This window comes from Symphalangus syndactylus, chromosome 13 (genome assembly GCF_028878055.3).
Source record: "Symphalangus syndactylus isolate Jambi chromosome 13, NHGRI_mSymSyn1-v2.1_pri, whole genome shotgun sequence".
Classification (NCBI taxonomy): Eukaryota; Metazoa; Chordata; class Mammalia; order Primates; family Hylobatidae; genus Symphalangus; species Symphalangus syndactylus.
Window position 1 is genome coordinate 116,757,649 of NC_072435.2, and position 6,195 is coordinate 116,763,843.

Consider the following 6,195-nt stretch of genomic DNA (forward strand, 5'->3'; position numbering starts at 1 on the left):
GGAAGGGACTCACTCACGTTCAGGTGGAGGGGTGAGAATCTGGAGCCCAAGAGAACAGACTGGGAATTCTAGTCTACCTGTGCCAGACTCTAGCCTCTCTGACCCTCACTATTCATAGAGTGGGTTTTTTGTTTTTTTGTTTTTTGGTTTTGTTTTTTAGACAGGGTCTTTCTCTGTTGCCCAGGCTGGAGTGCAGTGGTGCAATCTCAGCTCACTGCAACCTCTGCCTCACAGGTTCAAGAGATTCTCCTGCCTCAGCCTCCCTAGTAGCTGGGACTACAGACATGTGCCACCACGCCCAGTTAATTTTTTTTTTTTTTGTATTTTTAGTAGAGACGGGGTCTCACCATGTTGGTCAGGCTGGTCTCAAACTCCTGACTTCAAATGATCCGCCCACCTTGGCCTCCCACAGTGCTGGGATTACAGTGTGAGTCACCACGCCCGGCCCATAGAGTGGGTTTAACAGGTATTATGATTCACGCCCTGAACCAAGAAGTTCATGCATTGAGCCAAGAAGACAAAATAAGATGAGGTTCCTGTTCCAAGGGGACTCCCAGAACAGCAGAGGAGACACAGAAAAAAGAGACTCCAAAAGTCCAGTGCGATGAGTTAAGTAGGAAAAAAGCATGAAAACATGAAGCCAGCAGATGAGTTTCGTTTGGTGTTGGCAGACACCTGCTTGAGAGGAATCTTAAAGACCAGGGATCCGGGCCGGGCATGGTGGCTCATGCTTGTAGTCCCAGCACTTTGGGAGGTCAAGGTGAGAGGATCACTTGAGGCCAGGAGTTCAAGGCCAGCCTGGGCAACATAGCTGGATGCCTGCAACTCCCCAAACTCTGAATGATATTAAGTGCTCCAGGGCTTAGTCCTGGGTCCTTTTCTCTTCTTGCTCTAGACTTACTCCCTTGGTGATTTCAACCAGTGTTTAAATGTTTTTACTCTGGCAACTCCCACATTTTAATTTTATTTTTATTTATTTGTTTATTTTTGAGATGGAGTCTCACTCTGTCACCTAGACTGGAGTGCAGTGGCACAATCTCGGCTCATTGCAACCTCTGCCTGCTGGGTTCAGGAGATTCTTTTGCATCAGCCTCCCAAGGAGCTGGGATTACAGGATCCCGCTACCGTGCTTGGCTAATTTTTTGTATTTTTAGTAGAGACAGGGTTTCACCATGTTGCCCAGGCTGGTCTTGAACTCCTGATCTGCCTTCCTCGGCCTCCCAAAGTGCTGGGATTACAGGCGTGAGCCACCACACCCAGTGACTCCCACATTTGTATCTTAAATCCATACCTCTTCCCTGAAATCCAGACTCATGTATCCAACTCCCCACCCCACATTGGCTTTGAATTCCGGTCTGCCCTTTGCCACTTGTAACTTCTCTGCTTCTGTGGTGAGGATGATTGCAAGGGCAAGAACAGATGTAGGGAGATGGTCAGGACACTGAGCAGTGGTGCAGGTGAGAGGCAGTGGTGGCCTGGAGCAGTCGCTACAAAAAGTTTTTTTTAAAAATAGCTAGGTGTGGTGGTGTGCACCTGTAGCCCCAGCTACTTGGGAGGCTGAGGTGGGAGGACCACTTGAGTCTAGGAGTTTCAGGCTGCAGTGAACTGTCATGGCGCCACTGCACTCCAGCCTGGGTGACAGCATGAGACTCTGTCTCCAAATAAAAAATAAAAAAGACTAGCACTCCAGCCAGGAGGATGAGGGTACAGCATAGAGGCTGAGAAGTGTAAATAATGCTAGGATATGCCAGGGACTCAAGTGTCCTGTGTGCCTTGGCATGAAAGGGTGAGATGGGAGAGGTTAGAAATGTACCCAGACAGGTGGGCAGGATTGAATCTTGGAGTGCCATTCACTCATTCATTCACTTATTCATTCACTCATTCAACAGATACTTATTGGGCACCTACTCTGTGCCAGGCAGGTGCTGTGGATACAACAGTGAACAAACAGTAGTGAAAAATCCCTACCTGCAAAGAGTTTTCTTTCTGGTAGCGGAGACAAACAACAAATAGGATAAATAGGTAAAATTATAGTAAAGAAGATGGTGATAAGTGCTAAGCAGAAAAACAAAGCAAGGGAAGGGATTAAGAGGTCGTGTGTGTGTGTGTGTGTGTGTGTGTGTTGGGGGCGCGTATTTAGGTGTTCAGTCTTACATAAGGTAAGTAGGGAAGGCCTCCATGAAAAGGAGACATCTGAGCAAAGACATAAGAAGGTGAAGAGTTTGGGAGGCCGAGATGGGCGGATCACAAGGTCAGGAGATCGAGACCATCCTGGCTAATATGGTGAAACCCCATCTCTACTAAAAATACAAAAAATCAGCCGGGCATGGTGGCAGGCGCCTGTAGTCCCAGCTATTTGGGAGGCTGAGGCAGGAGAATGGTGTGAACTCGGGAGGCGGAGCTTGCAGTGAGCCAAGATCGCACCACTGTACTTACTCCAGCCTGGGGGACAGGGCGAGACTCCATCTCAAAAAAGAAAGAAAAAAGAAGGTGAAGAGTGAGCCGCGTGTATAACAGAAGGAAGAGGACTCTTCATGGCAGAAGGAGAAGGAGTGGAAAGTGCAAGGACCCCATGGTGGTACTGCCCGGTGGCAAGTATAGGGAACATCAGTGTGCCCGGAATGGAGTGATCAAGAGCAGACAGTGGAAGGGAATGCAGTTTAAGTAGTAAAGCGTGGCAAGGCAAATAGATACAGGATCTTTTTTTTTTTTTTTTTTTTTTTGAGACGGAGTTTCACCCTTGTTGCCCAGGCTGGAGTGCAATGGCACAATCTCGGCTCACTGCAACCTCCGCCTCCCAGGTTCAAGCGATTCTCCTGCCTCAGCCTCCTGAGCAGCTGGGATTAAAGGTGCCTGCTGCCAACGCCCAGCTGATTTTTGTACTTTTAGTAGAGACTGTGTTTCACCATGTTGGCCAGGCTGATCTCTAACTCCTGACCTCAGGTGATCCACCCACCTTGGCCTCTCAAAGTGCTGGGATTACAAGCGTGAGCCACCGCGCCCGGCCATAAGATCTTTTTAAAAAGATTTATTCCATAAACAAGGAGCAGGAGTGGATAGGATCTTGAGGACGACTGTTAGGAGTTTGGCTTTACTCTGAATGAAATGGGGAACCACTGGGGAGCATTTTTTGTTGTTCTGTAGGAGTCTGACACCATACATTGGAGAGTTTTGAGTGGAGGAGTGACACGGTCTTTCATTTTAATGGGATTAATCACATTGGCTGCTGGGAGGAAATTGAATTAGAAGCAGAGGATGGAGTGGAGGTGAAAGTGGAGGCAGGAGTATGGTTAGGAGGCTACTGCAACAGTGCAGACAAGAGGTCAGTTGACGCATCAGAGTGGTAGCAGTGAAATAGCATGTTTTAATTTTTCTGATTTTGTAAAATTTCAAACAAACAAAGTGGAATAATACAATGAATGAACCTCCATGTACCATCACCAGTTTCAACAATGATCACCTTATAGACAATCTGGTTTCAATTCTACCCCCATCGCTAGATTCCCTACTGTGTTATTTGGAAGTGAATCTGGACATCATGTCATTCCGCTGGATATATTTTGACTCTAAGGCTGACAGGTCTTGCTAATGGGTAGAGTATGATGAGAGAGAAAGATCAGAGTGAAGCAAGGTCTAAGTCCGGGGCTTTTGGCCTTAGCAACAGAAAGGTTGAATTGCCCTTAACTGAGGTGGGATAGGCTGGGCATGGAGATCAGGAAGGAACTCAGTTTGGGAACTGAAGTTTGGGGTGTCTGTCAGAGACCCAGGTGGAGATGTGTGGTGAGGAGTTGGATATGCGAGTCTGTATTACAGGGAGGAGGTCTGGACCTGAGATACAAATGTGGGGGTCACCGGCATAGGGATGTTTAAAGCCATGACACTGAATGAGATCACCAAGGGAGTGATGACACAGCAGGAAGAGGAAAAGACCCAGGACTGAGCCCCAGAGCACTTAATATTATTCGGAGTTCAGGGAGTTGCACGAGTCCAGCAAAGAAGAAGGAAAAGATGTAGCTAGTGAGGTGGAAGAGAAATCAGGAGTGATGGTTTGAAGGCCACGTGAAGATATTGTTTTAAGAAAGAGGAAATGGGATGGGCATGGTGGCTCACACCGGAAATCCTAGCACTTTGAAAGTCAAGGTGGGAGGATTGCTTGAGCCCAGGAATTCAAGATCAGCCTGGGCAACATGGCAAAACCCCATCTCTACAAAAAATACAAAAATTAGCCAGGTATGATGGTGAGTGCCCATAGTCCCAGCTACTCAGGAGGCTGAGGTAGGAGGATGGCCTCAGTCCAGGGAGGTCGAGGCTGCAGTGAGCTATGATCATGCCACTGCACTCCAGCCTGGGTGACAGAGTGAGACCCTGTCTCAAAAAAAAAAAAAAAAAAGAAGAAGAAGAAGAAATGGAAATGATCCACTGGGTTACATGAATGCCAGATGAATCTGCTTTTTGTCCTGAGGGCAGTGGCAAATTTAGGGGAGTGGCATGTAGTGGAGTTAAGATTGGTCTGGCTGCTTCCGTGGTGAGGATGAACCGCAGAGGGCAAGGGCAGATGCAGGGAAATGCACCAGGACGCTTCGCAGGGGTGCAGGTGATAAGCAGTGAGGCCCAAGACAAGGCTGGAAGCAGTGCAGGTGGAGAGGAGGGGCTGGATTCTAGGTCTATTTTGGAAGAAGGGTGGGCAGGACTTCTTGTTGACTATAGGTGAAAGGCAGGGAGAAGACAGGGAGACTCCCAGCTCTCTGGCTTGCGTCCTTGAGTAACTGTTGGGGCCACCATTCCCACAGAGAGAAGGAGGAGTAGGTATGGCTGTGGGGAGTTCGAGGGGTGCATTTTGGATGATGATTTGGTAGTACCCAAGGATGAGAAGCGAGTGACCTGCTCCATGTGAAGACTGTGAAGACATATTTGATTTCCCTCAGTATACACATGGTCACTGGTACCTTGGGGAAGAATGAATCACACCAAAATGAACTAACATAGCGACAGAGTCTCATTCTGTCTCCCAGGCTGGAGTGCAGTGATGCAATCATAGCTCACTGCAGCCTCGAACTCCTGGGCTCAAGCGATCCTCCCACCTCAGCATCCCAAAGTGCTGAGATTGCAGGCATGAACTGCTATGCCTGGCCAAGCCCCAAATTTAAGTGATGAGCAGAGGAAGAGAAATTTAGGCGGTACCTGCTGGGGTGACCAAAGAGGTGAGCACAAAACCAGAGTTAGAAAAAGTCACCCACATTGCTGAATGCTTCTGAGAAGTTAAGAAATACAGATCCGAGAAGTACCCAAGAAAACCACTGGTGATCAAGTTGGGTGCAGTTTTAGGGGAGAGGAGGGAGCTGAAGCCGGATTAGGCTGGATGGGGTGGGGGGCATGGAGACCAGAAGTGCAGATGATTCTTTCAAGGAGTTTGTCCATCATGACATATTCCATTTTAACATTTCAAACTGGCGAACCCCAAGTGGAAAGCATCATGTATTTTAATAACATAAATTCTAAAAGTTCTTATATTTCCAATGTTTGGTAGTACCTGATCCTTGAGCAATACCATATTATGAGGATTTAAAGAGCAGTGACAATTTCACAAAGCTAAGTCAACAATCGGTTAAGACTCCAAACATTTGCCATATGGTTATGATGACTGACAATGAACTTCAAGGCAATATAGAAGTTATTCAAACAATAAACATTCAGACCTTAACCTATTCGTTTTTTATTCGACTTCGTGAAATCTCTGAGGGTTACATAGCTTTCAATTATTTGATCATTAATATGTTGGATGACATTTGAGGATTTCTTTTTTTTTTTTTTTTTTTTGAGACAGAGTCTCACTCTGTCGCCCAGGCTGGAGTGCAGTGGTGCAATCTCGGCTCACTGCAAGCTCCGCCTCCCGGGTTCACGCCATTCTCCTGCCTCAGCCTCCCGAGTAGCTGGGACTACAGGCGCCCGCCACCACGCCCGGCTAATTTTTTTGTATTTTTAGTAGAGACGGGGTTTCACCGTGGTCTCGATCTCCTCTCAATGCAGAGCATGAGACAAGGGGTGCATGAAGGTGGTTTTTTCTGGGAAATGATCTCAAGGGGTAAGTGTGGGGGATTAGGAAGCAGAGAAGGCCAATCTGAGGAACTCTTTTCCCTTCCCTTCCCTTCCCTTCCCTTCCCTTCCCTTCCCTTCCCTTCCCTTCCCTTCCCTTCT